This window comes from Episyrphus balteatus, chromosome 3 (assembly GCF_945859705.1).
Source record: "Episyrphus balteatus chromosome 3, idEpiBalt1.1, whole genome shotgun sequence".
In the NCBI taxonomy this organism is placed as follows: Eukaryota; Metazoa; Arthropoda; class Insecta; order Diptera; family Syrphidae; genus Episyrphus; species Episyrphus balteatus.
In genome coordinates, this window is record NC_079136.1 from 66,251,253 (window position 1) to 66,261,225 (window position 9,973).

Here is a 9,973-nt window from a genome sequence, read left to right on the forward strand (position 1 = left end):
TTTTTTTTTTGTAATGGAAATATTTTGCAGTTTCAAAAAACAAATTTTTCAGTTTTTTAACTTTTTACTGGAAAACAAATGCATTAAAAAAATAATTTTTTACAACCCTGTATGTAATTTAAAAAAAAAATTACAAGTAAGTTTTCCACCATAGAATATTGTGAAAAATAAGAAAAATTGCATAAATAATTTTAATAATTAATAATTAATTAAAATCTCTCTGCAAATTTATCGGAACCGGCAAAAAATTTTAACTATTTTTTTTAATATTGCGAATAAATTTTGATAATAAGACAAAATACAAACAAATTCACAATTCCAATATGGACTTGTTTTATACTAAAAATCATTATCGAACCAAAAAATTTTGTGGCTTTGTAATTTTCCATTTTTGCTACCATAATTTTATGTATGAAAGCTTAAACGAAGCTATCTGCCCACAATATGCACTCAAATACTCTTCACTTTGCCTTTTTCCAAGACATTTTTTAAAAAAGATCTAAGTCTTTCTAAAAGAAAATTTCTTGAAACAACTATGTAAAAAGTCAAATTTGGTAAAATACTTCTATGCTATTTTCGGTTTAAAATTTGAAGAGTGTTAACTTCTAACATAAATAGCAAGTACCTAATTATTAAGGTATTAAATCTCTTGAGGCCGGTATCCTGTTATATAAGTTATATTACGAAAAAATTCAATCGTTTTCCAGAACTTTAAAAGTCACTGTGGTGTATACGTACCATTTTTTACTTTTGAAATAATAGCCATCTAGTGCCATACTTTTTAGAGCTTGATTTTGTAGTAGTTGAGTTTTAGTTTTGGAATTAATTTTTTTTTATTTATATTATTTTCATATACAACTTTTTTCATAGTCCCTGTATTTATAAAACCAAAAATGTATGATATTTTTGTATAACTCTTCATTTCAAATTACAGTTAGTATTAAATGTTTGTTTACAACCATCAATATCCTAATAATCATACAAATTTAAATTTCAACGTTCCATCAAAAGTGAAAAACCATCCAAAATATGTATATCCTAAATCCTCCCCCGAATTAAGCAGAATTATTTCTTAACAACTACCTATAAAAAATAATACTTAATGCAGACAAATGTACGAACAAATTCATTTCCCAACTGACAAATGACAGGTGTCCTTAACGGAAGTTATATCATTATACTACAGGTATACTGATGTATATACCCTAAACAATGACACCCTTTATATGTGTGTCAGTTTGGGGTGTAACAAAAAAAAAAAAAATACAAAAAAGGAAAAAAAGAAGATAAAAATAATCTCACAGCATCGATTATGATGTTTTCAAAAAGGAATGCTACAGGTGATGACTCTGCCGGAAGTCCTGTTTTGTGTAAGGTAGTAGAAAAAGCAAAAATCTCTTTCATAAGCGAAGGTAATTTGATGTTGGGAATTTTAATTAATGAGAGGGTAATTTATGTTAAAGGGGTGATATTTTCAGTGTTTTTTTTTGTTGCTTTGGTTTTTTGGGATTTTAAATAAATTTTTGCATAAGCTATGGTTTGCTCTAGAATAATGGCAATGGGGTTGATATAAGCTAAAAACAAATTTTTGAAAAAAACAAAATGAAAGGAGCCTGGAAAATTAAATGTTGAATTTCAAACTTTAATATTTGAAGGAAAATATAGTTAATTTTTTATTTGATTTAAAACATTATCAATGTTCAATTGGTATTATTTCAACAGAAAAAATGATACGTATACTCCACAGTGACAGTTAATTTTGTTGAAAAATTATTTCATTTTTTGTAATACAGAATTTATGTTACTGGATACTGTATGGCTTTCATAACAAGAAGGACAGGTCTTATGCAAATCATTTTGGCGCATTTTACCGAAATTGCATAGGACTTTCCTTCACAGGTAATCCACAAGCTAATAGCTTGTGACAAACAGCTTAAAATGGCCTTACGGAGGTCTTCCTGCAGAGGGTTTATGTAATGCACAAACCGGATTACTTGCGTAGGATGTTATAATAAGGCCTTATAGAAGTTGTTGAAGGTGTTGTAGAAAATGTTGAATTTATGCATAACAAAAAAGAATTTATTGAATTTTATCTCATTTTTTTTATTTTCTTTTGATTTTTTCTGTTTTGCATTTTCTACATATTATTTTATATTAATTTTAATTTTTTCCTATTTTGTTTCTTTTCCTTTTTTGGAAATTCCACTGTTTTTTCTGTTGTTCTGAAATGATGAGAATATTATTTTAATTGAAAAAGAACACATTTTTTTTATTTTCATCACATGGCCCGGCCAGGAATCGACCCCACGTACCTCTGCATACCAAGCAAGCACCTTACCAGTAGACCATGCTCGAATATTAAATATGAGTGGAAAATTGGGAGCTAATTGAAATCTCACATTGAAATGCAATGTTTTTTTCTAATGCGTTACAAACATTGCATATCTTCAGGATAAAAACTTTGCATACTTACAAGAACCTCTTGGAACAAGAACCTTCTGTCACTTGAAAATACAAGGCTTCTTTAGAACGGTTCAAACAGGTCTTATAAAGGTCTTCTTTAACTGATATGTACAAGGCTTCTTCTTAAAACTTCTAGATAGCCTTAAGGAGATTTCCTTTCTTTCCAAAATGGATGACTTGAGTAAGTAAGCCTTAAACTAAACGTATACAAACTATAGCTTGTCGAATCGAACAAAATGGACCTTAGGCAAGTAAAATTGTTACTTGGGTGGTCTCAAGAGATTTCAGCCTAATTTATTCACACTTTATTAAATTTAAAGTCGCCATTTACAAAGGGAAATTTTAAAATTTTTATGTGATTTTACAGATTTTTCATTTTTAATAGAGAGTGAATAAATTGGGCCTTAATCAAACTTTCGTTTGATTTTTTTTTTTTCGAATTTTAAGCCATAACCAGCATAGAAATGTCATTACTATCCTTCGCGCGCAAATTAACAGAGTTGGTTTTTTTTTTTTTAGATAATATTCAACTTTGAACTCCAGTAGGCAACAGTTGAGCAAAGAATTTTTAGATTTTTTTTTTTTTTTCAAAAATTGTATAAGAACCGCTTTTTGTTTAGGTATGATATTTTTTTTTAAATAAAGAACTTTAAACATTTTTCACAAAATATGTAATATGTGCTATTGTTAAGAAATAACCGTTTGCCACATAAAAAAATTGATTTTTCAAAAGAAAATTTTGAAATTTTTTTTTTTTGTAAACCAAAAAATTTTTTTTTGAAAATTTGTCTTAACTTTATCATTAGAGCTACAAAGAGGTTTTTTTTACAAAAATGTTCTTTAATATCGGATAAGTCGCTTATGAGAAAGTAAGAAATCAAGAAAACGGTTCTACGGCAGGTAGGTAACGTAAATAACGGTTCAAAAAATATAAGTTTTATTTCAAAGGTAGGACGTTAGATTCCAAAATACACATATTTTTTTTTAAATCAAAATTGTTAGAACCCTTTTTGAGAAAAATAGGGTTTTCCATTTTGGTCATAGGTATGGCAAGTACCGTTAATTTTTGTCTTAAAAAAAAAAAAAACGAGTGTGTGTACACATGTACACGCGACTGAAGTTATACTTCTCACTCAGTATATTAAATGAATTGTGTTTTTTTTTTAACGTACTGCGGCGTACTTCATTTTTAAATACTAAAGTAGTACCAACTCTAAAGGTGAAACGACAGCCCTGCTGCCCAATTGTCTTGGAGATGGCGATCGCGTCATAATCCCTTTGACATTCTTGTCAAAAAACAAATTTTCATACCCACCGTCCCATAAGAAGTATAACTTCAAAAATTTCGATTTCCTCTCTAACTACCAATTTTTAAGCAAATCGCTTCAGGATTCTGGGCTGTAGCTCGAGATGGCGACAGACAAACCAGACAGACAGAATTGCGAGACCCACTTTTCTAGCATTTTCTAACATCGTAATGTCATGTTTGATTGTTATCTCGAGTTCGATTTTTTTTTTACGAATCCTAAACTTGTCTTTACCTAAATGGTGATTTACCAGCGTTGGTTGTGTGAAAAAGCTATAGCGTTTAGGTTGGGTTGAGACATGAAACATTTGTGGGAAAGGGTTAATTTCGCTCCGTTTAGCTTGGAAAAAAAATTTATAAAACCTTTTTGTAAATCCAATCCAATTTTTTAAAATAATGTGTTTTCAAACTAAAAATTAAAAAAAAAATATTGCAATTAATAAAAAAGAATGCCTAAGAAACCAGGACTGATCAAAATGAGACTTATAGCTTAAAAGGGCGAACTTCGAAGGTATATAACAAATATCTATGAAATTTTTTTCTCAATAACCATTTCCGGAAAACATTTATGACATTTCAAATTTTTTTTTTCCTGTAAAATATTTTCAGGGAAAGTCAGATTGTCTTGGTTTAAGTTCCAAGAAGGTTAGCATAGAAAAATCGTATCTTGGTTCTTGGAAGAAAAATCAATCATTAGGTATACCGGAATCTTTTGAGAAAAGATTATTATTATCTACGATTGATGCCCTTTGAAGCCATATAGATCTCATATCTCATTTTAATAGATGCTGGTTGTTGTTGGGTATTGATCTTTAGGATTTTTTTTATTTTAATTTCTAGGAACCTAAAATATTATTTTAGAATCAAAAATAGGTATGTATACATATCCAATTTGTCATTAGGTATTCGTATAAAAGTAGAAAAATATCTGCATCTGCATCCAATGCAAAATAAATGACAATTACCTCTACACCACCGCCCACTGTCGAAAATCCCAAAGATATCAATATCAATTTCAATAAAATTTGAAACTGCCCAGCCTCTCTGTTCATCGTGTCGTCGAACAGAGTCGCGAAGTCGTGCCGGTTGTCGCTATATCGTCCATCATGAGCCCATCTAGTTTCCAAAATTGGTCAATATGTCAATGTCGATGCAGATATAAAAATATAGTGCGAGATTTCTCGCATTTATAATTAAGTTTACATGCTTTACGCCTAAAGTCGATACCCATTAATTCCATTTCTGTGTTACAGAAATGACAATCCAATGGTTGAATTTTAGAATAGATTTAAAACTAAGTAATTTAGTATATAGCTTTGTATATATGTAGATATTATTCAATGCGAAACACACCTCCGGGTTTAATCAAAAATATCGATTTAACTTTGGACATGACTAGAATGTTCTCTCAATCTCAAGCTAGAGCTAGGTTTTATTATTTCTATCAATTTTTATTTTTTTAAATAAAAACTGAAAACAGAAACACTTTCACGAGGGTAGCGCCACTCTCGACTCGCTGTGAAGTGTGTTATAGAAGTTCATACAAAGTATAGAGACATCGAGTGTCAGAAGTGTGAATAGGAATTAATTAAGCTCCGAATACACCCGGGAACCCGGCGTAGAGGTTTTATACAAATAATGGCGCACAGCATCAAAAGGCATAGAAAGTCAGAGAGTAGCTTCGTCGTCGTCGTATCTTTGCCATCATCATCGTCATTCAAGTCGGAAGCATACAAAAAGGAAACCTATAATATCTAACCTTAAACCTAACCTATAATCCTGGTGTATATTGTAGATACACTTACACACCACCAATATATATCCCACTTTCGCATTTAATATTCTGTTCAACCAGATATCGAAAATGATTTTTATTCCTTTCTTTTCTTGATTAAACGGCTTTTAGTATCCAATAGCTTCCATTTCCAGCGCATTTGCTCTGCCGGCCCTTTTTTTTTTTTTTTTTGCTTCCGTTTCCACCTTAATTGAAATCTTATTCAACGCGCGAGCGGCATAAATTGAATTTTGTCATTGCAAAGATAATGAAAATAAATCTTCTTATTTCTTTCAATCAGTCTTTTTTCTTTTTTTTTTCTGTTGTTGTTGTATTTGTAGTTATTTTTACTTTTTTTTTTACCCTCTAAAGGCTATGAAGCCTTCAGCACAGAAATTGTAGGGAGTATCGAAATGAAAAGAGCAAAAAAAAAAAAATTAAATTATTTGCAAAAGGTCGAGTGGAATTGAATTGAATAATAAATTTATGAAACATTTTATTTTAATCAATGCAAAAAAAAAAGAAAGAAAATGAAACGTTTTATGCCTTTCCAAGTGACGGAGTTTGATGATGGTTTTTTCCTTTGAAGGATATCTTTGATACCTAACATTTTTTAATTTCGTGGGTTTTTTTTTTTTTTGGTATTTTTAAGTATTTTTAGTATCGCAATTTGAATTTGTGTGCGGTTCAATATAATTCAGTAATTATTATCCAAAAAGTTATATCTAAGGGATTTTTCTTCTATAGTATTGTGGGGATATTGGATTTTTGATGAGAAGGTGAGAGTATAGGTTTGCTATTAATATCTCTAAGAGATTAATGAACCAAAACGAGAACGAATGAAAACGAATATTAATAAATTAATGAAAAAACAAAATACAATTCTCAGAAAAAAAAGAAAGAAATAATAGAAAATTAAACATAAAATTTTAGAAATTGAGTAAAAAATTATGAATTTGCTCTGCGTAGGTAGCCCAGTGTTGTTTTTTTTTTTTTTTATAAAAGGTCAATTTTGAATAAATGTCAAGGATTTAGATTTTGCTTCATTAACTTTGCATTTAAAATGAATTTATCAACAAACTTTTTTTTCTGGAAGAATCAGAGTGTTTCATTGTTAAATGTCAATGTCTATGAGAGCGTAAAGTAGATATAGTGATTTGTAAAGTCCTAAGTCCATTTTGATTGAGAAAAGCGTTTGGTGGCATTAAATTTATATACAATTTTAAAAAGAATTTTAAACAAAATATTAAAAGGTTACCTGTAGAAAATTTTAGCTCGGAGTCTTTTTTAAAATTATAAGTGGTTAGTATTTTTGTGTGAATGAATTTCTATGAACTTGTTTTTTCTATGAAATGTACCTGAAAAACCAAAATTAATTTTAAGAATACAAAAATATCTTCTTAAAAGGCTAATTTTTTTGTTTCTATCTTTGTTTGGATATTTTATGACTTATGTCAGAGATCTAAAAAAATCTCATGTCCGCAAGTTCTACAAATTAGCCTATTAGCACTAATTCCCAGATCGTATCAGAATGTTTTTTAGTGCATATCCCAAAATTTCCCCTTTTCTCAAAAATACCATTTTATCATAGATATGAATGCTTTTTGCATTGCATTGTTTTGATTCTTAATGATAATGGATATAAAAACCTTCATGCAAAATTTGGTTCCGCTACCATAACTTTTAAGGGTTTATCGGTAGTAAGTTTGCAACTGTTATAATAATATGGGTCGACAGATGAAAAAAAAGGTATAACTTTTTTTAGAGACGTCAGATTGTCTTGATTTGAGATTTTCTGGCATCAGCTTAAAAAATACCTCGAAGTCATGTATCATATGTGTACCTATATAGTACCATTGTCTATTATTGCTAATTTTGAAAATCTCCATTTCGCGCTTTGACCTTGAAAATCGCGACTTGCGGACATGAGATTTTTCTAGACTTTTCAGGTATGTTATAGAATGCCAAAAAAAAGATATTGAGCAAAAAAAAATTCTATTAGCATTCATTCGGAGCAACGGCGGATCCAGGGGGGGCACGGGGGACTTTACTGTAAGTTTTTCCGAATAACTTTTTTGTCATTTGGTGCCTATTTGATGTGGAAAATGTGCCCAAATATTTTTGGCCAGGTTTGAGACCAAAATACCACACTATGCGTCGTTAAAATTCGCTGCTTCCTTGTCAGTCAGTCGTATGATAATTCACTTTATTTCTAACTGTTATTGCTGATTTTTTTGCCAGTTTACAATTGTAACATTTTCTTAAAATAAAACAACCAAATATAGAGACTAAAATTTTTTTTACACTTTTGTACCTACTTTTGCTATAGGGGTATAGCAAAAGTGTAAAAAAAATTATTGTAGTCTCTATATTTGGTTGTTTTATTTTAAGAAAATGTTACAATTGTAAACTTTTACAACGATACAAGACCGGGTTGGGGTCGAAATTCTGTATGTTGAAAAATTCTGTATTCAAAATACTGTATGCCAAAATATTGTATGTCAAAATTCTGTATTTGCAAAATGCTGTAGGAACAAAATTCTGAAAGTCAAAATTCTGTATAGCAAAATTCTGGTTGGTCAAAATACTGTATTTCAAAATTCTGTACATCAAAATTCTGTATATCAAAATTCTGTAAAAATGCTGTAAAAAAATATCGTTTTGATAATGTAAAAAAGTGCGCGCGCACTTTTGAATTTTGATGTACAGAATTTATATATTTATAGTACAGAATTATGGTATTACAGTATTTTGACCCCACAGAATTTTGTCGTACAGAATTTTGACAAGCAGAATTATGACCCGCTCCCGCTTTTTTTCTATTCTGCCTTTCAAAATTCTGCTTTTTAAAATTCTGCTTTTCAAAATTCTGATAGCATATTTTTTGAACAAAAAAATTCTGCTAATTCTGTTTGTTTTTTCATAGCATAATATGCGCTAACATCTCATTAATCCATTAAAGTAATTCAACTTTACTACTTTCCTTACTGTTTATTGTCCAACTGTCCCAAATATTTGTTATAATGCATAGACTGACTTTCTTACAATTCACATCTATAAGCCGTTAAAAACTATTAGAAACTAAAAAGAAAGATAGAAAATATTCCTTTCTTAATCAATTTTTCGAACATATACTTTTATTTGATAAATTAATAAATTTCTAATTATTTTTGGAAATTTTTTAATATTTAATTTTTTAATATTTTTTAATTTATTGATTTATCAAACAAACAATGTGATTTATCTAACAAACAATGAACATAAAAAAAACTGACAATGTGAGTAAGTAATCAAAAAAGCAGCGAAGAGATAATTTTACTAAATTCAGCAAAAAATTAAAAAATGGTTTGGAAAATGTTTAAAAGCGCGCGCTTTTAAACATTTTCCAAACCATTTTTTAATTTTTTGTAGAATTTTGTAAAACAGAATTATGAAAATCAGAATTTTGAAAAGCAGAATTTTGAAAAACAGAATTTTGAAAGCAGAATTTTGTAAAGCAGAATTTTGACCCCGGCAGAATTTTGACCCCAACCCAATAAAAAATAAACATAGGTAGGTCTGGTCAAAAGTATTATACTACTTTTTTTGTGGGCCGGTGATATGACATGATAACCAAAAAAAAAATTGAGTTTTGATGTCATAATATATTTTCTTAACCTTAAAAGATTTATTTTTATAAAAAAAATGAAATAACAAATATCAAAAATAAAATAGGTACTTTCCAAATTTTGATTTCTAGAACTTGACAGTTTGTTAACGTGTAATAGACCAAGTTTTATAAAAATATCAATTTTAAAAAAAATGTATTTCAAATTAAAAAAAGAAATCTTTATAAAATTTGCATTAAAAATTAAATTTTGATTGCAATACAAAATTTCTTGCATTGACAAAAAAATTTTATTTATAATTATAAAAAATGTTTTCCTTAAACAAAATTCAATGCAAAATTCCTGCATTCTGCGTAAAGTTGAAACAACTGATCAAAAATCAAATAAGTAGTCAAAATTGTAAAAAATTCGACGAATATTATGAAAAAAAAATATTATTTGAACTTCCATAATCGTTTGAGAAAATTTCAAAATTTAAATTAAAATTGAACCAATGATTGAACCATGACCTGACCATCCTACATTATCAACATTTAAAGGTGCAAGTCTAGAATAGATTCTAAATGTCGATAATTAACGTTATTCCTATTCGTTGAATATAACGATGTTTAAAATTAGTTTTTAATTCAAATTTCAAAATTGAGCTAAACCACACTGTATTATCGACAATTAACGAAGAAACTTAGCACAACCGTACATGTAAACCCTAAGTTATTTGGTCTTGTCCATCTATTAGTCACCCTCAGAACTATTCTGTTGTGTTCGACCTGTTTGTGTCGCTCATATAATTGGATATTCATTTTAATTTTCATAAAAAACTGA